This window comes from Pygocentrus nattereri, chromosome 10, assembly GCF_015220715.1.
Source record: "Pygocentrus nattereri isolate fPygNat1 chromosome 10, fPygNat1.pri, whole genome shotgun sequence".
Taxonomy (NCBI): Eukaryota; Metazoa; Chordata; class Actinopteri; order Characiformes; family Serrasalmidae; genus Pygocentrus; species Pygocentrus nattereri.
This window is the reverse complement of record NC_051220.1, coordinates 1,661,886-1,686,294: the sequence shown is the minus strand read 5'-3', so window position 1 is coordinate 1,686,294 and position 24,409 is coordinate 1,661,886. Positions and strand designations below refer to the sequence as shown.

The 24,409-nt window shown below is 42.5% G+C and overlaps 1 protein-coding gene and 1 long non-coding RNA gene across 2 annotated transcripts in view; one reads left to right on the top strand and one right to left on the bottom strand.

The window, feature by feature from the left end:
• Positions 1 to 24,409, top strand: part of LOC108413574 (glutamate receptor ionotropic, delta-1-like) — a 606,899-nt gene that overhangs the window by 223,832 nt on the left and 358,658 nt on the right. The gene's annotated exons all lie outside the window — the stretch shown is intronic.
• On the bottom strand, positions 8,062 to 23,042 carry LOC119264187. Its single transcript, XR_005130852.1, has 4 exons — positions 22,673 to 23,042; positions 11,754 to 12,009; positions 10,559 to 10,758; positions 8,062 to 10,372 (listed from the first exon to the last, which is right to left on the bottom strand). It is a non-coding gene; the product is annotated as an uncharacterized LOC119264187 (long non-coding RNA).

Below are 24,409 nucleotides of genomic sequence, written 5' to 3'. Positions count from 1 at the left end.
CGAACAAGACATTCACTGGACTGTACCACCTTTTCTCAATCCATGAATCCTGTCACCCACCCGGCGAGTCTTTATAGCCCGATCATCCTCATGCAGCGCCATCTGCAGTAGCCTGAGGTTTTCTGTCCATGGAGTTTATAATGGAGAGTAGCTTCAGCAGTTAGCTCAACATTTCTTAGGTTGGTTTCACATATAGTTCTGTTAACATGAAGCTGAAAAGGAGCCAGCTGCAGATGAACACGGTACTATTTGTGTTCACAATGTAAGCAAACTGTGCTTTCTTTGGTCTTCAGCATATCAGACCAGTTGTTTTTCTTCAGAACTCAGACCCCACCTAGGATAACATCAAATTTTGGGTAGTGCATATAGGCATGCCTTCTGCTCTTCCACTGGCCATTTGCACTAAAATTGATTTTTTTTATTCTATATGACCCTGTGCATCTGCAAGGCAGACTTGATTTCCCACTCTGCTTTCCTCTGAGCTCAGTACAGTGAGAATGTATGTCTGCGCCGCACATCCCGTTGAAAATAGTGAGGTAGTAAGTGGGGTAGTCACTTTTTACTCACGGCGCTGCTGGAAGGCATTGGCTGTTGTTGTACGATAAGCCTTGTGGTCGTAACTGTGAAGCAAAACACAAAGCAGACTGTGGCTGTTTTGATTGAACAATGCATGAATGAATGGGGCCACAAAACAACTACAAATGAGGCCTAGTCTGAGTTTAGTTCGTCTCAGTGTAGAGCTGAGGTCCTTAATTAAAACTCAGTAAGGTCCAGTCAAAGAAAATTTCCTCAAGCATTATGATTCAGTCCATTTACTGTTTAAGTAAGTAGTTATATCAACATCTTACGTGGTCAACAACTGAATGGCAAATGACATGAAGTACAATTCAGTAATATTTCAATAATATTTGTCAGGTTTCTCTTTTTAGAGCACGTCATGTGAAATTATTAGGCTCACTTTCTTCTCTGACTGCTGTTTCTCGGCTCGTCCCTCCCCCGTGTGTATGCCACCCACTCGAGTCTCAGTGCTCAACGTAATTCACAGATCTGATTGGCCGAGTAGGGTCACGTGTGATTTCTACAACGCACGTGATTGGTCTGTGAGTCTCCCGGGCTGCTAAAGCCGCACCGTAAATCCTAGAAATGTTACACCAATGAAAATAGGACCACCCTGTCGAAATTGAATAATTCTCCTTAGTTGATTGGTTATAGACTCAGGTCCCCATAGGACAGCATCTGGTTCAGGACCCGGACCGTGGTCCGCCTGTTAGTGACGTCTGGTGTAGAGGAATCCAAACATAAGATACGGTACATATGCACAGAAAACTGTGACTTAGTGTTCTGAGTCCACTTGAGATGCTGAGATGGTCCAAGTGTGAAAACGCTCTTTATATAGCCTCAGCAGTTCATGTTTGTTTAGCAGCTGCGGTGCAGGCCGAGTGCTGCGACGAGGACGTGACGAAGCTGGTTCTGCAGGTCTCAGCAACTTTTGATTTGACCACATCTTTACATACGTTCATTTGGCAACTCCACTGAGCAACATTAATATTTTGGTCAACACCTCAGTGGAAGGGTGTAACTGCAGAGGTGCAGTACCACTCTCAGACCCAGACTCTCAGACCCACCCTTTCAGCTCTGGATATGGTGTTCCATAGTCTTCAAGAGGGTTTTATTACATTACTATTACTTCGATTGAAGTGCGTAACATTTTTAGAAAGGTTTAAATTCTATGGCTGAATCTCAAATGGCTCCCTACTCCCTACGTAGTGCACTGCATAGGTGAGGAAGCAATAGCTTCTGTTGTTAGAAAAGGACTTGTGTAGCATTTGGCTAAGAATAAATGTCATTTTATTCAACATATATTGCACGTCTTCGGTGTAGAAGGCATTATGGTATGACCTACATAGTGCACTGCATCGGAAGCGAGGAGCAATTTAAAATATGTGACCCGTAAATTAAACCCAGAGTCTGTGGTGTGGTCAAGTACTGGCTCTGAAACAGAAGCACAGAGGTGGAAAGTCTGAAAGGGTGGGGTGTAAAGTTGAATTGTTGCGCTTCTGCATTTGAACCTGAATCATCAGAATGAAAAAACAGATTTTTATTCAAATGTTTAGGCCTTTTCCACTCGAGGTTGCCATCATATGCCGTGATGCTTTGCTGTACAGTTCAGTGTTAAGCTCACAGTAATTTGCTGCCCCCAAAACAAAACAAAGCAAAACAAACCCGATAAAAACATGTATTTTCTTTTTTTGCCAGTGTTCATCTGTTCATTACATTATCTAATGTCACTGTGTCGTGGTGGGTGCTGAAGCCTATCCCCGCAGTCAAAGAGCGGAAGGCAGGGAAACGCCCTGGATGGGTCCCCAGTCCATCACAGGCCAGACTAACAGACATACACAGTCACACGGGGAAGGACCCTGATCACCTGGCCGGGGAATCGAACCCAGGCCCCTCTTTCTCTGCCCTCCGTTTACATTGCTTACATTTATATAAATGTCTCATGATGAATGTATCAACAGAGATTCTCCAGAACCACCAAATAAAGCCACTTTACATCAACTTACATTGAAGGCTTTGTCTTCTCCTGTTCACCCGAATGTTAGTATTGCTGTGTCCAGCTACTGGCTCACATTACTGTGGGCACTCAGGACGTGTGGCCATACAGAGTGGCCATGCAAAGAGGCCCTGGTGAAGCACAGAGAGACGTTTAATTGCAAATAAGGTGTTGTTTGCTGAAAGATGTGCACGTTATCTGCGCTGTGTGGGTCTACTGTCCACCACGAACAGAAGGTGTATGGTTAGAAGTGGCCACCCTGCTGTCCTGGCTGTTTCAGCGGGTCTCTCTTGCTGCTTGTTCAGTGTAACAACATTCTCGTTTAAAGCGCAACATTTCCTATTTTCCATTGTCGTCTCCTTCGCCAGCACCACACTGTTTTGGAGATGCAGGCTTTTTCTGTGGGCAGCGATGAGACGTTGAGTAGATTCCACCATAAAACGATGATCATAGGATTTTAGGGCGGAAAATTAGTGGCAGTCATCGACAGTGTGTGCTGATGTGCCTTTATGTGAAAAGTACCTGAAGACAGAAGCTGTTTGTGTAAGTCGTCTCAGTGCTTAAGCATCAGCAAGTTCTATGCATGACATGTTTATGATCTTGCTCTGCTCGAGAAACAGCCACTGGCTGGTACAGGGAATGTAAACCGTGGGCCTCAGAGGCTGCCCGGGGCAATAAAAGTGTGTGTGTGTGTGGCGGTTATTGTGTGCCTTTCATTGTGTTTGTGATGCTGGTGAGGGTGTGTGGTGGCACTATCGAAGCCATCAGTTGAGATAGTGAGTTTTCATTACACACATATGTGTGTGTGTGAGTAGTGAGAGAGATAGAGCGAGTGTTAGGATATACAGAGCCTCAGGCTGAATAGGCAGCGAGTCCTAACGCCTCTTACGGCACAGAGATAATCCACCCAGACACACACAGCTAACTCAAACATCACTCTACAGGAGACAGACCAATATTTATATATAAATGATATCCATTTACTGACTTTCAGTCGGTCTTGCATTTAAAGGCACTGTAAACAGCTATTATACGTATGGCTTATGCAGAAACTTCCGCTTTCTCCCGGGAAATGTAACGAGTTACTTGATTACTGGAATTAACATATTTCTTACTTGCCCGTTCACACCATGATTACTGCACATAACTTCTCCCACTGGTCTGAAATACAGTAGGACACACAGGCCGAATGAACTCATTTCTATACATTTTAGATATTTCCTTTTCTCAGTGAGGTTCTTCTCCATCAGCTACACGTCCTTTCAGACCCACGGCGCTGAGTGGTCTTCTCACAGTGGAAGGATGGACTGTGGATGTTTTCAGATCTGAAGCAGCTTGATCTTCTCCTCCCTCTCAGAGGTCAAAGCTTTAAACGCTGTTTATCTGATGGGGGCAGTTTTGGAATCGACTAGGTCTTTCATTTTGGTTGGATGTCCAGTTTTGACTTTGTTCTTCTGTATGCAAGTAGATGGCCACATGTCTAATCTCCTCGGGAATACTGTCCGAACATGCATAACTTGTGCAGGATGTATTTGGCCTAAGCAAGGGGTACAGTCGATGACTTCTACCCCGATTTTAGTCTCAGTCTGAGCTGGTCGGCAGATTTCTGGGTCAGTGGGAGCCGACAGTTGGAGAGAGAGCGGAGTCGTGTTTGAGGGGTGCAGGCTCAGATGTTTGGCCTCCAGATCGCGTTTCAGACCAGATGGAGTGTATCGCACGTTTGATGATGTTTTCAACCCGACTCTGAGTAAAATCTGGTGTAAACTGGTCAATGACTCAATCTTAAAGGACTCGTTCACCAGCCAACGTACTCTGAGAGCACCAAAGAAGAAAATTCAGCAAGTAAACAAAGAAAAATGGCAAAAGTTTCTCCCGTGGGGAGTGAAGCTTTATTCTGAGCTGAGTTTAAGGCATGAGACATTATGTTTGTGTATATTTAAAGCTAAAAAATTCCAGTGATCACATTTTCCATGATTCTCACTTAAAGACGTTCTTTACTTTATCAGCACAATAAACAGCAGCAGCTGCATGTTTGTTTATTTGAGTGCCCTATAAGCGCGAGAGTTCGAGAGACTTCAGTGAATTCCGTTCGGGAGTGTGTGATCCCAATCTCAGTCATTTTATAATCTGTTAAGACTTTAAGGGATGTGTAGTGTATCCGAGGCTCTAGTGGGCCCCCTAAGCTTCGAGTTCCCGTTTTATCATGGCAGGTAGTCTGTCCTTCAAACTACATTGACAGGAATCATCTGGGATTCCTTGCAGTAGCAGCATTTCGGAATTGCCAGTGGATAATGCCAGGTTTAAGCCTCTTAGATACAGCTGCGCTTGGTTCATCCCCTGTTAACTATCTTATCAGCCAGTTTGATATTTATTTACTGGACCTGTTGAAAATACCATCATTTATGTCACTACTGCAGTTTTTTTCATGGCTGTGTGGTTGTGATTTAGCTTTACAGGCTTGGAAATACTAGTTCTGTTTCCATAATTAGTATATATTGAGGTTATATGCTGCTGTTTGGTTAATATTTCATTTGACTTCACTATTTCCTTGGTAGGCTGTTATACAGCAAGGCTGCTTAACCCTGTACTGCATCACAGCAATGGTGAAGTTTGGAGGAAGATATCAGTGTAGTCGGATAACACTTAGGCTACATGGCGCCTACATAAACGACATAGATCTACATACACCTTAATACACACTTGTTCCAATAGGTGTCATTTGTCATAAAGACTGCATTTGCATCTTCAACTTTGATGTGAATATTTATGTCAACTTGACTTTAGGCGTCCCAACACTTTCTGGGATGAAATGACAGACGTTGTAGCTCAGTGTACGTCACGGTGACATAATGCTGATGACATAGCTTGCTAAGTCAGGCTTATTGAACGAACCTCAGCACTTTCTGTGTTTCATTTTACCAGTTATTAGATTTAAGCTGTGCTGCATGATTAGGATTATGTCATTTTGAAATAAAGATATAAGATATATATATAAGTCAGTTGTTATAACAGGTATTATGTGCTGTGTAATTTCAACCAAGAAGGCTCATGACACAATGTTGTGTCAATGTCTTTTGATGTTGTGTCACGCAGGGGTGGAAATGGGTTTTACTGAGGAGGATTTAAAATTCCTAGTGCACTTTCACATTGAAATCAACCTTAAAACGGCCTTTTTACTTATGGCTTTTATCACGATCAGCCAATTATATTTGGACACATAGCTTGCAATGAATGGCTGATATTAGCAGGCTAGCTAGCTGGGTATCAGTCGTAACACTACCTAATGCATGAGGTGCATTTACCAACGTAGCCCACCGACTGAAATGTTCAGCTGTAAACCCACAAATCACAGGACTACATACCAAAGGCAGTGCCAGCAAGGCTGTGGAGTTTCTTGGCTGCCGTCTTGATTTCAGGCTATACAGGGTGACTTGGAGCAGTGCATGGACACCATATCTTAACGTGTAAGCATCTACAAACACAGTTATAACATATTATAATGCATTCATAAGGCATTATAAACATGGCTACAAATATTAACAAGTTAAATATTAACATTAACAGTGGTGAACATTAACAGTGGTGTACATTAACGGTGGTGCACATTAACGGTGGTGCACATTAACGGTGGTGAACATTAACGGTGGTGAATATTAACGGTGGTGAACATTAACGGTGGTGCACATTAACGGTGGTGAACATTAACAGTGGTGCACATTAACAGTGGTGAACATTAACGGTGGTGAACATTAACAGTGGTGCACATTAACAGTGGTGCACATTAACAGTGGTGAACATTAACAGTGGTGAACATTAACGGTGGTGAACATTAACGGTGGTGAACATTAACAGTGGTGAACATTAACAGTGGTGAACATTGACAGTGGTGAACATTAACAGTGGTGCATATTAACAGTGGTGAACATTAACAGTGGTGAACATTGACTTTCCCACATTGGGTGAAACTCTGATGTTGCTCTAGTTTAAACTCTGACATTTGAAGCCTGTAATGAGCTTTATTGTGTTTTAGTGTTTCAGTAAATCCTTCAGTAAATTCTTCAACTTGAAGCCTCAGTCTGAACCCTGGAGGAGGCTTTAGTCCAGCACGCTCCACTTTACTCAGAGCGGACTAATACAGCTTATGAGCTCTTATAATTTATCATGAACAGTACTTAATAATTCATAATGCATAATAAGCATGGCTATAACGTATAATGCATTTTTATAAATATTTATGACTTATAAATGCATTATAATGTTATGAAAGTGTTTACAGATGCTCCCAAACATGACATTTATAGAAAGTGTTACCAAAAAATCTTAAACAGTGCAGCTTGTAATTGCCATGATGGGTGTGTGTAGGTCTCACACAGCCTTACGAACACTGCCCAACAGTACTGTGTTGCAACACACTGAATAAGCCAGTGTCCCCAGGTCATTTTCATTGGGTGAGGGTAGTTGTCACCCCCTTTTACAACCTCAGTCCTGCTCCTCAACCTGGTCCTTCAGCAAACAGAAACAGAGAGAGAGCAGAAATATTTTGACTTTACCAACAACCGCTATGCCATCTATATTCATCGCAATGGATGTGTGTCATACTGTTACAGAGAAATGAATCTCATGCCCTTCAGCCATGCTTCAATGTGAAGAATTCCCTGAGTACTCTCTGGCGCTCCGGGCTATGGACAACACAAGAGACGCCTTGGACTGATTCCAGCTTTATGATTCATCATGTTGTAGTGCTGCACAATATGGACAAAGAACCAGTAAAGCCTTTACGCTGCTGGATATTATGAATTGGGGAATCAGTGATGAGATGTAGGTCAGCCTTGTTGGATTACCTGAATACCTCGACTCATCAAAGCATCCACAGGATCATCCATCGGGAACTGTGATTAGTCGAGATTCTCGCAGCCTGACCCGCGTCCGGGCTGAATTAACGGGGAGCGGAAATGGAATTCAGACTGGGACAATGATAATTTGATGGAACGTCATTTGCAACTTTCCAGGTAGCCCAAGTGAAATCGTGTAATCTGAGGGCTGCTACATCAGTGGCTTCCCACAGCAAGTTATCAGATAGTCGTATCTCTAAAGTGCGGTGATAAAAAAAGACACTAACCCTGTTCCTCTTGGCTTTCAAGCCCGGCATGTTTTCAAAGGTGAGGGTTACCTGTTACACCGAATGAGACTTTTATTCAGAGAAGACTTTTTTACGGGTTAAACAGTTGAAGCGGCCGGCTTCATAAAGCAAGCAAGCAAAGTTTATTTATACGGCGCTTTTTACAACAGGTGTTGTCACAAAGCAGCTTTACAGGACAATCAGTATTACAGAAAGAAAGAAAAGAGAAAATCCGGGTTTGAGCCCCCAGGAGCGTCGCCAGTGGCAACAGTGGCAAGGAAAAACTCCCTAAAAGAGGGACCAAGACTCAGCAGGGGAACCCGTCCTCGTCTGGTCGACACCGGACAGGAAATATTGTTACTATGAAGTTTTATAGAACAAAGTGGGGAATAAAAAGAAAGCAGTGGCTGATTTGATTTGTTTATGATGATGCAGCAGCAGCAGCAGCAGCAGCGGTGGTGGTCAAGCCAAGGGCTGGTCAGCTGTGGCACCCGATCAGGGCAGAAGGGCCAACAGCATGAGACGCACAGGATGGGCAGCTGATCAACTCGGCAGAGAAAGGAAGAAAACACAGAGTCAGTTCTGTAAAGAGTGGCTGACCACAGATTACAGTATAACAGAGCAGCAGAGACAAGGCATCAAATTTGACTGTTTGAGTTTGCAATACGTAAAGTCCCCACACTCAACACTGTAACACACTCAAACTGGACAAGCAGTGCATAGGAAGCGGATCAGTTTCTCAAGCTAAGCAGAGGTGGTACCTCCCCTGCCCGGCCACATTGAGTGATCCACCTAGACGTTTTCCCGTGACCACTGCCAGAATGGTCAACAACGGCTGTAAACTGTAAAATTCTGTAAATAAGCAGTAACTGTACTGTAAAATGTGCAGTGTGCTCTCTGTTGAGGATGTGCTCAGTCATTTTCTTATAAAATCAACAAAACAAGTCCTTTACCAGTCCTTTACCAGTCCTTTACTAGTCCTTTACCAGTCATTTACTAGTCCTTTACTAGTCCTTTACCAGTCCTTTACCAGTCCTTTACTAGTCCTTTACCAGTCCTTTACTAGTCCTTTACCAGTCCTTTACCAGTCCTTTACTAGTCCTTTACCAGTCCTTTACCAGTCCTTTACTAGTCCTTTACCAGTCCTTTACCAGTCCTTTACCAGTCCTTTACTAGTCCTTTACCAGTCCTTTACCAGTCCTTTACCAGTCCTTTACTAGTCCTTTACCAGTCCTTTACCAGTCCTTTACCAGTCCTTTACTAGTCCTTTACCAGTCCTTTACCAGTCCTTTACCAGTCATTTACTAGTCCTTTACCAGTCCTTTACCAGTCCTTTACTAGTCCTTTACCAGTCCTTTACTAGTCCTTTACCAGTCCTTTACCAGTCCTTTACTAGTCCTTTACCAGTCCTTTACCAGTCCTTTACCAGTCCTTTACCAGTCCTTTACTAGTCCTTTACCAGTCCTTTACCATTCCTTTACCAGTCCTTTACTAGTCCTTTACCAGTCCTTTACCAGTCCTTTACCAGTCCTTTACTAGTCCTTTACCAGTCCTTTACCAGTCCTTTACTAGTCCTTTACCAGTCATTTACCAGTCCTTTACCAGTCCTTTACCAGTCCTTTACCAGTCCTTTACTAGTCCTTTACCAGTCATTTACTAGTCCTTTACCAGTCCTTTACCAGTCCTTTACCAGTCCTTTACTAGTCCTTTACCAGTCCTTTACCAGTCCTTTACTAGTCCTTTACCAGTCCTTTACCATTCCTTTACTAGTCCTTTACTAGTCCTTTACCAGTCCTTTACCAGTCCTTTACTAGTCCTTTACCAGTCCTTTACCAGTTCTTTACCAGTCCTTTACCAGTCCTTTACCAGTCCTTTACCAGTCCTTTACTAGTCCTTTACCAGTCCTTTACCAGTCCTTTACTAGTCCTTTACCAGGGGTGCACAAACTAAACAATAGCAAAGTAAGCACAGAGTAAAGGCACAAAATCTTTGGGGGAAAAAATGAAGCTATTTGTAACACTAATACAGACGGTTTCAAAGACGTAGTTGAGAGGGTGGTACCTGCTGTTGATATCCCCCTGACCTGCTTGCAGCAGCACACAGTGGAAACAACAGAAGCGTGTTTTTCAGGCTTGGTTCACACAGCAGGTGTGAAAAACTTTCACTTTGCTTCCCACTGGTAACTGCACATAACAGGAGCATCACCTACGAGAACAGGTAAAGTAAAACAAACTAAATATAAATGAAAAAAGACAAAGAATAACAAAGCATTCAATATGCAAAACAATAACTAATAAAGTCCAACCAGCCACAAAGAAATGAACAAAGAAACCCTGTCCCAAAACACAGCGGGGGGCACTCGCCCCTTACCAAGTGTGTCTAGACAGTCCAGCAATTATAAGGAATGCCAATGTATAGGCGCGCCCAACCTGCCTGCCCACGCTCCGCGCTGGAAAGGGGAAAGAGACGGAACACAAGAGAGACATGGTACTGACTACATCGTCACAATTGGACTACGGCAGACTTTGGCTAGGAGTCTCAGACATGCTCTCTCCATAACCGGCCACAGGTGATCCTTTTATCCGCCAAGGCCCCTCCCACAGCAGGAGCCAGACACTCCGATTGGTGGAGAGGAGAAGGAAGCACAACCACACATCCAGGGTCCACAATTATCCGTCATGCGCTCAACTGCACCTAATCTGGTTGAGGAAGGGAAGAAAAAAAAAGAAAACATTGCAACATTTAAGCTGATGTTTCTGAACTAAGAGGCTCATCACAGCCGCTCAGCGTTGGAAGAGGTTGGGCCGAACGAGACCGAGTCTGCAGAGTCCATAAAAAGTTGAAAGAATCTGAGGACGCAAACCAACGTGTCTGTGGCTCAATACCTCAAACACGTTCTGGGTGATGAGCCCAGCTGTCGGTCAGTGGAGCTTCATGATGGCTCCTGTGATGCTGGTGAAGATGAAGCCGATCCTCCTGGCGTTCTCTGGTTGTTTATCTCTGGACGAGGCGCGTGATGCTCTGCTCTTGTGCGTATGGGGGTCGGTTTAGGAGCTGAGCTGTTTGACTGATTGCGCATAAAGATCTGAACAGACAAACAAACCAAAGAAATAACAGATTAGAAAATCAGATTTTGGGTCACTCGTTTGCATATAGTGGCCTTCTGTGTTGTTGTTTCAGTAAAATCCAAAATTTGGTCTGAAAATGTTTTGTTTTTTTGGTGGGCGGGGTTGGGGGTGTAAATAATGATTACACTTCATCATATTGATTATATTACATCTCCCACTTTATACATATTCAGTGTGGAGATTGGGTTCGGTCGGCTGTTACCTCCTCCTCTTCATCTCAGCTATGCGCTTTTTGTCAATAACCATAATAACTCAGCCTGCATTACTGTGGAAGTCCGGCGAGGCCAAGACCTGTTGCTATAGTTTTCTGGATTGGTCTCTTGAGATAACGAGCCAATTATCTCATGATCTCAGGATAACAACTTTTGTTATCTCAAGATAACAAGATAACTCATTTCAAGATAACTTTGTTGTCTTGAGATACCACAATAATTGACTTGTTATCTCAAGATAACAACTTTTTTATCTCGAGATAAGATAATTATCTCGTTATTTCAAGATAACAACTTTGTTATCTCAAGATCACAAGATAATGGACTCTTTATCTCAGGACAACAACTTTGTTATTTTGAGATAACAAGACAACTCATTATCTCAAGATAACAACTTTTGTTATCTCTATATAACAAAATAATTAACTCGTTCATTCAAAATAACAACTTTGTCATCTTTGTCATTATCTCAAGACATTTTTTTTATTTCAATATAAGATAATTAGCTATTGTTATCTTGAGATAACAAGATAATTAACTCATAATCGCAAGATATTAGTTATTGTTATTAATAGTTATTGCAAGATAATAAGATAATTAGCTCGCTATCTCAAAACTTTTGTTATTTCAAGATAACAAGATAATTAGCCTTTCAACTTTTTTTTTTTATCTCTAGAAAACAAAACTTTAAAAAAATTAAGATGTTATCTCAGGATAACAATCCAGAAAATTCCAACTACCTTGGACTTCCATACTTTACAGTGTGTTATTGAACAGCTGTCTCTTCTGCTTTTGCTGAGCTTTCCTACAAACACATCCCACAAATCCCATGTTCATCCCAGAGCAGCGCTGGCTTTTCTCAGGTCTCATTCAAAGATCCAGCGATCTCTGCCACCAGCTTGTCAAAGTCCAGGCCTCGAGTGTCGGCCCGCGGTGCCTGTAGGACCACAGCGAGTTCACAGCGTTGAGACGAGGGGGTGCGTACAGCCGCGCCACCTGCCAGGTACGAAAATGAGACAGATACTCATTAAACTTGCTCTAGTTTTAGATTCCGCCCCTCACAGCTCGGCTCTATATCCGTGTCACGGATGACGGATGCAGGGACGCTCAATGGGTTGCTATGGAGCCGCATGGATCCGCCGCAGTGAAATGGAGGGCTGTTTTCTGAAATGATGGCAGTAGGAAGAAAAAATGTGAAGAGGAACTAGATACCTGTCATCAGCTTTTAAAGACAGTCCCAACACTACACAAAAGCACAAACAACTGACGGTGGGAAGGAAAAAGTGCCATTGAGCCGTTTTACTTGACAGTAGTGTTAACACAGTGATACTGCAGCAGAGGCGCCCAGACAGCCAGACCTTGGAAGTGGAGGACGGCTTTTTTTCTCTTTATACACACAATACAGCTTAGTTGTGATAGACCAGTGGTGCAAGTACTGCAATCAGCTTAGTTGGATCCAACCCTGGTGTCAGTGGCCAACACGTTGCTTTATATCATTATAAACGCTTTACCTTCTAAATATTTAGGCTGCATAAATTCACGTGACGGCTGTTCATCACGCTTTTGTGTGCAAATGCTTGAGGATTAACCACAGAGTGTCTAAACCTGCATGAACAGAGGAGGTCATTAACTACTCTTGTGTAATGATTTGAGTTATCCGTCTGTGTTTATTACATTTTGTGAAGTTAAAAGATCCAAAAGACCTCAGATCCACTTCTTCCCGTTCCCAAGCCAAAACCAATGGCCTAACATCATCACACACTTTTATTTGCAAGGGTTTTCTCTTCATCTCCTCCTTTTCTTTTCCAGTTCTTGGCTCCAGATGATGCTTTGTTTGAGACGTTTAACCAGCGGCTTTATTCCGCCCCCACTCGAGCGTCTTAGTCAATATAACGGTGAATTTGTTAGGGGGCCCCCTGGTGGCAGCAGGGCCCCAAGCAACTGCTTTTGCTTATTTAAGTAGTGTCGGCGCTGGGTTTATAAAACCTTTTCCAACTAGAGAAAGCGAGTTACGTATGTTTTGCTTGGTAAAGTTGAAAGCTGCCAGATGTGTGTGGGCGGTTGTGCACTGTCCTTCACAGGTGATGAAGGACTTCAGCGTTCACATTCACAAGCCTGGCTTTGAAAACACAGGCAAACATCTAAAAATAACAAGAGAGAGAGAGGAATAATATTCAGCGTTCATCCAAGACGCATAAAAGGACGCAGATTTTATTTCCTTTAAGGCTGCACGAACTATTCTTCGTCTGATTCATTAAACATGTGTACAGAGTAGAAATCAGCAGAGATTTGAGCATAAAAGGTGAATCAGCTCCAGTGAATGAAATCAAATGCCAGCCTACGAGTATTTCATATACAAATTATTCATAGGAAGCACGCCCTAAGTCATGGATGTTGTGGTAGGAAGCCAATAAAACGACAGCGTTCAGCGCCTCCAGAGCCAGTGGCAGCGCCTGTCAGCAGAGTTCAAGCTCAAGCAGACAGTGCACTGCTCCCCCTACTGACCAATGCTATGATTGTATGGTGTATTATCATGTTTTATTGGAGGCTATCTGTGCTGTGTATCGTTTACTTTTTGGGTGGTGTCAATATATAACAAAAGCACGGAGTAAGATGTCTTTCAATGGAATTCCCATGGAATAGTTGCAGCATTAGTTTACACCAGGGGTCAGCAACATGAGGCTTTTACTGCCCAGTTGCAGCTCCACAGCTGAATTAGATTGGTAGATAAAAATGAAATAATCCTCCGTTACAGTAAAATAAAGCTGTGCTGATCGTTCAACACAGTTTAAAAGGTCTTAAATGATGTAGTTGTACAGCGTATATAAGAGAACACCGATTTGCTTTGCTCTGCTTTGAGCTTCAGCTCAGCTCTAGCCACTTTTCTCGCATCTCCAGCAGGAAACTTTTCCTCAAAAGTGGAAAATTCCTGTTAATGTTTGACTTTTCGCTGCCAGCTTCTTGTCCGAATTTTCCTGTTCCACCTTAAATGATCGAATGTTACCGCTGCATCATTTAAGGTGGAATGGAAAGCTGGTGAATGAGAAGCTGATGCAAAAAGTCAAACACTGAGTGGAATTTGCTGGGAATGCGAGAAAAGCGGCTACAGCCGAGCTGAAGCTTAAAGCAGAGCAAAGTAAATCCGTGTTTTCTTTTATATTATTATATTTTTAGCCTATACTAGGACATCAGCTCATACTGAGACAGATTTACAGCCAAGATGGTAAAAGGGAAATGAAATACTGTGGCTCCGAGGGCGGTTTGATCTTTGTTGAAAGGAGAAAATGACTGACATTTGCAAACGCCGAGTTTGACTTTGGTGATGGATGGACCAAGGACGAAACTGTCGAGCAACAAAACTGCTGGACAAACTTGCTTATTTGACCACATTGGACAGAATACAAACGATGAATAAAGGCCAACAACTTCAGCCACTAGATCTGAACACATTACGGTCACAAGTGCAGCTACACTTGTCTTTGGAAACATCATCCACATATGCGACACATTCGAAAGCAACATGTAAAGTACTCTGGTGTCTCTGGTATGCGGAAAACGAGTCCCATTCTTAGAAAGACTTGTACAGACTGACAGCTTCATTCGCAGTGACCCGACTGAAGAGTTCATTAAAGTGTTCCACGAAAATTCCAGCTTGCAGAGCAGCTCAGCGACTGGATGCAGCAGCCGCTCTTTGGCTTTTATCATAAGCAAGTTTCAGGTCAACGGGTTTTCTGTTCTTTTCTAAGGGAAAATGATGGTCCACAGTAACGGACTTTAGAGATTAGGTTGAAAAACGCTGTAAAGTTCCTTTAATAAATCAAAGTAAATTGGTGACAGAATCGGTGTGCGTTTACTGTGGGATCGTCGTGGCAGTAGTTTTGGATGGAAGCCCATCACATGATTAGAGTCGATAAAAGTCCACTGGGTCTAATGCAGGCGGACTGCAGAGCTCTCAATCGGTCTCGGAGGAGAGGGGCGAGAGAAAGAGAGACAGAGCGGGAGAGAGGGATGATTGTTAGGAAGGCTGAGACAGTGTCTGAGAGAGTATGTGAAAAAAATAGAGAGACGGGGCGGGGGGGCGGGGGGGGGCGGGGTTTGAATGGGGTCGTTAGGGGAGAGAGTGAAAGCAGTCATGGACTCATTGTATCAAAGCCTGCACTGGAGAGCACTTGTCCTGACCGCATCAAGTGACCCTTACCTCCTGCGACCTCCAAAATAAAGACATATATGCGAGGCAGTCTCTCGTCTCTACTGAAACTTCTGCTTACAACAAACAAAATGTTCTACATTGTAAGAGGCTGTGGGCCATGGAGTGTTGCCAGAAACCAATGTCAGAAGCAAACGCAGCTTAGAGTCTAAGGCTATTTATCTTAGGCTGTGTCTCAACTGTAAACAAAACAGGGTAAACAGCATATAGTATGTTCCAAAGATCCAAAATTCATCCTTATCCCAAATCTAAATCTCTGGATCAATAGATTCTGATCTCATGAACTTTGGCTTTACTATCATTATGTTGAATCTGCATGGCTGCAAGTGTCTAGCGAGAATACACTCGGTCACTGATGCAAGCACAACAAGCTATCAGAGAGCAACTAGCACCCCCTTGTGGAGATTCTTCAGCCTGCTAAATGTGAGCGAGTCTAGAGACGTTATAAAGAAGGAGATTATTAAGAAGAGCAGTTATAAAATAAATGGAAAAGCTTGTAACGTTAACATTAAACGTGTTGGCTGTTTATGGGAAAAGAGCCAGTCAATAAATAAATTGGCCAGAACAGCCATGGGGACATGAACAGTAGCCCGAACAAGCTGAATTATTATATTATGTTATATTATATGCCTGTTTCTGGCCTTTTATGCATTCCAAATGCTCAGAAAGATGCTTTCCATTATTGTGGCTTTATTGGTCATGTGTTTTGTCAGAGCGCTCACTGAGCTTGTCTTCAGTATTGAGGTATTTTTGATGTTTCATTTTTTGCAAATAATTATCACAACAATATTTTTTGGCATATCGCTGCTGTCATAAGAAAACCTCGTAGGCCCATTTTTGTTGTTTTCGGGTTTTTGACATAGTTTGAAAATAGAAACGGCTCAAAATTACACCGAAAAAAAGTCGGATTACATTGACTTCCATAATGTTTTTATTATTAATTATTCTAATTATTAATGTTTTTTCCTTCTCCTGTAAAGCTGCCCGTTTGGAGATGCGACGTTTTCTTCCGACACCAGCGAAATGTAAAACAGCTGGCTTGGTTGAATGTCTATATACTGGACTGTATACTATATACTGAAATTTTAGACTTCAAGATGAAAAGCGACCACCAGCAGCCCCCTGGGAGAACAACCACAGCCCACTGGGGGCCACGACCCACAGGTCGAAAATCTCTGACCTTGTGTCTTGGATGTTGGTACACCGGTCAACCAGTGTGACCATGTTGGGTGACCAGCTAGACTACCGCCAGACCAGCATAAACAGCTGAAGAAAATCAATTATATATACGATTAACTCTGTTTCAGCTCTTTTTGCTTAATTTAGGTAGTTGCTTCAAAGTAGCCAACATGAATGCAGATTAATATGGATTATGAGGGAATAGCAGGATTATATGCTCTATGTTATTGACTGTGTTCACACTTTGCACGCCAACCTGCCAGAATCTTACACTATAGGATTAGTCAGTGTTGCGGCATTGTTCAGTGACCAATTGGGTACATGGCGTAGGTTGGCATTTCGTGTCTAATCCCTTCGGCTACATACATACGAGCAATCAACGTCTTCACCTGCATGATGTTCCACAGTAAATCATGCGCAAACAGCTGTAGTTCCCCAGAGCTTTCTCCGCATGCACCGTACCATGTGTAATAACGCTAATGAACGCGTGCGCTAGCAGCGCTGGGCTGGGCTATTAATATCTGCCCACCAGGGCCGACTCATTAAACAAGTTCATCTGTAGCTCAGTGGAGCACAAGCTACGCTCATCAGATGGAGTCATTTTGTTTTAGCCTGTCAAGCATGTAATGGACCACAGCCTCGCCTCGAAAACTCATCTCGCGCTCTTATTTCTGGATGTACGTCTCACTTATGATCTATTTCGTAAATCTGCTTGTGTTTTTCCGCAACGTCACTGCACTATATTCTTAAAGATGCACTTCAGGGGCAAACACTACAATTACATCATTCTCAGTGGACGTCTGAGCGTCCGGCCTATGTTTACGACGCTCTTATCCAGAGCGACTTAATCATTTTTACACAGGTAGGCGAAGGTGGTGTTAGGAGTCTTGCCCAAGGACTCTAGTGTAGGGTGGTTACCCAGGCGGGGCACTGAACCCCAGTCTACAGCGTAGAAGGCAGAGGAGTTACCCACTACACTAACCAACCAACCACTATGTACAGTGAAGAGGATAGTGTCATAAAACTATGAGAAAGTATATGAAGACATGAAGAAAGCAATATAAAATAAATTACAGTATATTAGAGTCACTTCAGGAACTCATTAGTTTATGCTGTGGATAAGGTACAGTCATAAAATCATGCAGAGTCAAAATTCCTAAGAAAAGCATTTGGCTGACGTTCTTATCCAGAGTGACTTTCCACACAGGGAGGCGAAGGTGGTGTTGGGAGTCTTGCCCAAGGACTCTTATTGGTATAGTGTAGGGTGATTACTCAGGTGGGGATTGAACCCCAGTCTACAGCGTAGAAGGCAGAGGTGTTACCCACTACACTAACCAACCACTACATTATTTACGATATATATTATATAAGATACTGTTTATTGTATATGCAGTTTTAAATCTAGAGCCTGTTTGTCAGTATTTTTGAACCAGCTCGGTAGCTTATTAGCTGCCTGTAAACCTCATCTAGTTGAATGTAGTTAATATAAAGTGAAAACCGAGGCTGATTAACTGGCTGTTACTCATTTTATAGACAGGATTTTTTAGCAATAAAAGGCTTTTCCACACAATGCAGTACTGGAGTTATATTTGGGGCAGCATTCATTAAACTCTGGGAGGAACAAAAGCTCAGTGTACAGAGTGATGTAAGCTCAGAAGCAATGCTTTACAGCAGAAGCAGACGGGCAACAACTGGCACTGCAATCAAATTGACTATTAAACTACATACAGTTTTAGTATCGACACCCTTAAGCATTTTAAATCAATGCTTTACCTAACAGAAGAAATCTGACACTTTTTTGGTTAATGTGTATCAGGAGTGTACGACACTACGGAGCCCTGCACGGCCATGCATCACCAGCAGGGATCTACGGTACAATATACTGCAATTTATTATTGGAATAGATATGAAAACTTATTCTACTTATTCTAAACGATATTCTGTTGTTATTCTTAGGTTGCTAATAAAGCTGGAGACTCAATTTCGCATTCACTAGTTATGATCTAATGCTATATGTTAGTGTGCATGTACATTTCTAAGAAAAACATTCCCCTGCTAGGAAAACCAGCATAGACCAGCACAGCTGGTCACCAGCAAAATCAGCATATGTTGTGTTTTGGATGCTGATGTGCTGGTCAGCAGCAGTCAATGTTATTACGCTGATCACCATCAAAGCCAGCATACATTGTGTTTTGGATGCTGGTATGTTGGTCATGCTGGGTGATGCAGTGCCAGATCAGCAGTAGAGCAGCCTTCCACCAAAGCCAACATAAAATAAACCTTATTAGCTTAACAAGTTATTGCTATACTCTTCCATAAAGTGGTCCGCTCCACATTTGTTCTGCCTTGCTTTTCTCTGGCAGGCATACTTTCACTGCACTGTGAATATAGCTGAATATGGAAGCCGTAAAAAAGGCTTATTGTTTTATACAATTTGGTGCAATGGGGATAATAGAATTAGAACCTGAGGCTTGGGGCTGAACGTTGTAACGTGTAACCAGAAAGCAGAGGCTCACGGTCTGAAAACACAAGTGAGGCTTTACTAGAAGAATCAGGGATGTACAGCGTAGTCAGGGAACAGGCAGGGGTCAGGTCCAGTAAGCACAGTGAAGTATTAAGGGTGACTATAACAGACCAGGGCCAATCCACACGAAACAGGTGATGGGTCAAAAACATGAATCCAATGAGCCAGGCAGAGGTACAAAAGGGCAAACCCAAAAAACAGAATCAGAGAAACAACAAGCAGAAGGTCAAAAACACGATGCACACCAGGGGCTAAACGCTCAGCAGCTTCACAGGGAGAGCAATACCTCTCAACTGACTCTGGCTGAAGCTCGGGCTTATATACTAGCCTGTCATAGTCATGTGACGCAGACACAGGGTGAGGGAAGTAGCTCTGTCACTTGATCCCCCAGAGGATTCTGGGGATTGTAGTTCTTACCCCTCTGAGGACTGGCGGAATGCGTGACAAACGTTATTAGCTGGAGTTGGAAAGTGATCAACGTCTCTAATTAGGGGAAGCCAACATAAATACACTTTCCCCTGTAATAGTAGTTTATTCTACTATAGTGCTATAAACATTTGTGCTATGTTGTACACCAGCTACCAACCTTAGTGTATTCCAAATAACGTATTCCACTATTTATTAAAAAAAAATCAAGAGTTTTCCAGAAAAAAAAAAATTCAACTATTAGCTATCTAACCAAACCTAGTTAAACTTTGTTTACTTTATTTAAAAACAATTTAAAAACAACATTTAAAAACAACAAACTCCTCATAAAACCTGAATCTGTACCTTACATGTTCTGTTCTGAGTGCCTGGGCTGCCAGTTGGTGAATGTAACCTCTTAAATACGCTTGATGGATTAAAGTTATGTATGGGAGTGGTTACAAAAGTGCTGCTAACAAGTAGGCAAGTAGGCATCATTCACCACACATTACAGTGATGTTACCACACGTTTACACCACAACATTCACCACACATTACAGTGATGTTACCACACGTTTACACCACAACATTCACCACACATTACGGTGATGTTACCACACGTTTACACCACAACATTCACCACACATTACAGTGATGTTACCACACGTTTACACCACAACATTCACCACACATTACGGTGATGTTACCACACGTTTACACCACAACATTCACCACACATTACGGTGATGTTACCACACGTTTACACCACAACATTCACCACACATTACAGTGATGTTACCACACGTTTACACCACATCATTCACCACACATTACAGTGATGTTACCACACGTTTACACCACAACATTCACCACACATTACAGTGATGTTACCACACGTTTACACCACAACATTCACCACACATTACAGTGATGTTACCACACGTTTACACCACAACATTCACCACACATTACAGTGATGTTACCACACATTTACACCACAACATTCACCACACATTACGGTGATGTTACCACACGTTTACACCACAACATTCACCACACATTACGGTGATGTTACCACACGTTTACACCACAACATTCACCACACATTACGGTGATGTTACCACACGTTTACACCACAACATTCACCACACATTACGGTGATGTTACCACACGTTTACACCACAACATTCACCACACATTACAGTGATGTTACCACACATTTACACCACAACATTCACCACACATTACAGTGATGTTACCACACATTTACACCACAATATTCACCACACATTACAGTGATGTTACTACACGTTTACACCACAACATTCACCACACATTACAGTGATGTTACCACACGTTTACACCACAATATTTACCACACATTACAGTGATGTTACCACACATTTACACCACAACATTCACCACACATTACAGTGATGTTACCACATGTTTACACCACAACATTCACCACACATTACAGTGATGTTACCACACGTTTACACCACAATATTCACCACACATTACAGTGATGTTACCACACATTTACACCACAACATTCACCACACATTACAGTGATGTTACCACACATTTACACCACAACATTCACCACACATTACAGTGATGTTACCACACGTTCACACCACAATATTCACCACACATTACAGTGATGTTACTACACGTTCACACCACAATATTCACCACACATTACAGTGATGTTACCACACGTTTACACCACAATATTTACCACACATTACAGTGATGTTACCACACGTTTACACCACAACATTCACCACACATTACAGTGATGTTACCACACATTTACACCACAACATTCACCACACATTACAGTGATGTTACCACACATTTACACCACAACATTCACCACACATTACAGTGATGTTACCACACATTTACACCACAACATTCACCACACATTACAGTGATGTTACCACACATTTACACCACAACATTCACCACACATTACAGTGATGTTACCACACGTTTACACCACAACATTCACCACACATTACAGTGATGTTACCACACGTTTACACCACAACATTCACCACACATTACAGTGATGTTACCACACGTTTACACCACAATATTCACCACACATTACAGTGATGTTACTACACGTTTACACCACAACATTCACCACACATTACAGTGATGTTACCACATGTTTATACTACCATATTTACCGCACATTACAGTGATGTTACCACACGTTTACACCACAACATTCACCACACATTACAGTGATGTTACCACACATTTATACTACCATATTTACCGCACATTACAGTGATGTTACCACACGTTTACACCACAACATTCACCACACATTACAGTGATGTTACCACACGTTTACACCACAACATTCACCACACATTACGGTGATGTTACCACACGTTTACACCACAATATTCAACACACATTACAGTGATGTTACCACATGTTTACACCACAACATTCACCACACATTACAGTGATGTTACCACACGTTTACACCACAACATTCACCACACATTACAGTGATGTTACTACACGTTCACACCACAATATTCACCACACATTACAGTGATGTTACCACACATTTACACCACAACATTCACCACACATTACAGTGATGTTACCACACGTTTACACCACAACATTCACCACACATTACAGTGATGTTACCACACATTTATACTACCATATTTACCGCACATTACAGTGATGTTACCACACGTTTACACCACAACATTCACCACACATTACAGTGATGTTACCAGACGTTCACACCACAATATTCACCACACATTACAGTGATGTTACCACACGTTTACACCACAACATTCACCACACATTACAGTGATGTTACCACACATTTACACCACAACATTCACCACACATTACAGTGATGTTACCACACGTTTACACCACGACATTCACCACACATTACAGTGATGTTACCACACATTTACACAATATTTTCCACACATTACAGTGATGTTACCACACGTTTACACCACAACATTCACCACACATTACAGTGATGTTACCACACATTTACACAATATTTTCCACACATTACAGTGATGTTACCACACATTTACACAATATTTACCTCACATTTTATGTGGGTTTATGTGGAGAAGGGCTGTGGAAAACAGCAGTTTAGTCTTAATTCTGACTGGTTCAACTCAAATGCAACCGAGGAAACATTACAATACAATAAGTCTCTCAGTTGAATCGATCAGCATTGTTCTCCACATGGCAGCCAATAGTGTAGTGTAGTGTAGTAACCCACAGCTAATGAAGTGAACTATCACTACAGTAGCAGATGCAGCGCTTACCCTTCCTTAAGTAGAGCTTTCAGTGCTCTTTTCCACTCTTCTTGTCAACACAGACAGGCTCGGCTCAGTCTGGATCGTACGAGAGATGGCAGGAGGTGACAGAATGCGAAATGTGAGATTTGGATGGTAAATCAGACCGTTGTTCCAGATATCGTTTTGCCAGCTGTTCCTCTTGAACTGTGACCGAAAAAGTTTGCTCTGGAGTGTTGGGCTTAGCGTCTGAGTGTGTGTATACGCCTTTCTCTCCATCCTTTCTGCTTCGTCTTTGTTCAGTCTGTCTGGTCACGAGCCAAAACCTTAGCATGCGCACAGCAGCGGGTAATGGATTTCAAAGTTAGCGTTCAACTGTGTCTTCTATCTGAGAGGGTAAACAAACAAACAAACAAACAAACAAGCAAACAATCAAACACCAGGGCCAAAATGAACAGACTGGGAGATGGGGTGGAGATGGAAATCAGAAGATGGTGGTGGTCAGGGAAGGCTGCTGAGGTTCAGTCGTGCTGAAAGGTTTAATTAAAGGCACTGTTTACCCCCTTTCTCCGCTGTGCGAGGGGACACTGGGGTAGGTGAGTGTGGGCACAAGTTAGGAAGTTGGAGAGATAGACCATTAGGACGTCTTTGGCTTTTCTTGACAGAGAAGTGTTTCTAACGTCTAGTCAGATTGTAAATTGAAAGTGTATGTGATTCATTGTAAAACTCACTATGTGATAAATCATGTAATTACTTGGGATGCACAATCGGAATGGGCCAATATCGGATTTGGCTGGTTTTCGCTCCAAACACACCACTGGCAATTTCCTTTTTTTTTTTTTTTTTATTGGCTGATCTGTGTTGCAGCTCTATGATGATGCAGGTATGTACACACACACTGTATTTGAATGCTGCTACTACTTACTGGTCCTTCGTCTCATTTAAACAAACAATTGATTTTATTGGGTTTCATGTGTTCAATCATCCAACACAGTGTGAGCTTCAGGTTAAAAAGTAAGGCTAAAAATGAGCCATCGGAATTTCAATTAACCCGTTAAAACCCAAGGCTTATTATATACTAAGGCATATTATTCAACAACCGCATGGACTACAATGCTTATAGAAGTAGTGAAGCTTTGGGAGACCCAGAGCATAAGAAGACTTACCATTTATCAGTGAAGTGGGTTCACCATCTTCTGTTTTTATCTCCTTTTTCCTTTCAATTTGGTTGCAGCCAATCTTGCCCCCTTGTTAGGACTTAGGGAAGTTTAGCATGTGTTCCTCCTTCTTTGAAGCGCCACTGCATCTTTTCAAACTGCTGCTAACACAGTGTCATTGGACAGCCCAACATGCTTGGAGGAGGAGTAACAGATGCCAACTGGTGACAATTTGGCCAATGCTTAGACGGTTGCACCACTTAGGAGCCCGGGCAACGCTACAGGCATCCATGGTGTAACTGGCCCCACTGTCTTTGGGTGGGCAAGATATGTCCAGTGCTCGGTTAGTGTAGTGGGTAACACCTCTGCCTCCTACACTGTAGACTGGGGTTCAGTGCCCCACCTGGGTAACCACCCTACACTATACCAATAAGAGTCCTTGGGCAAGACTCCTAACACCACCTTTACCTACCTGTGTAAAAATGATCAAATTGTGAGTCGCTCTGGATAAGAGCGTCAGCCAGATGATAAACAACTGTGAACAATGTTGTGTTAGTGGCAGTTTGGAAAGATGTGGTAGTGCTTTCTTGGAGCCTTCAGCCTAGCAAGC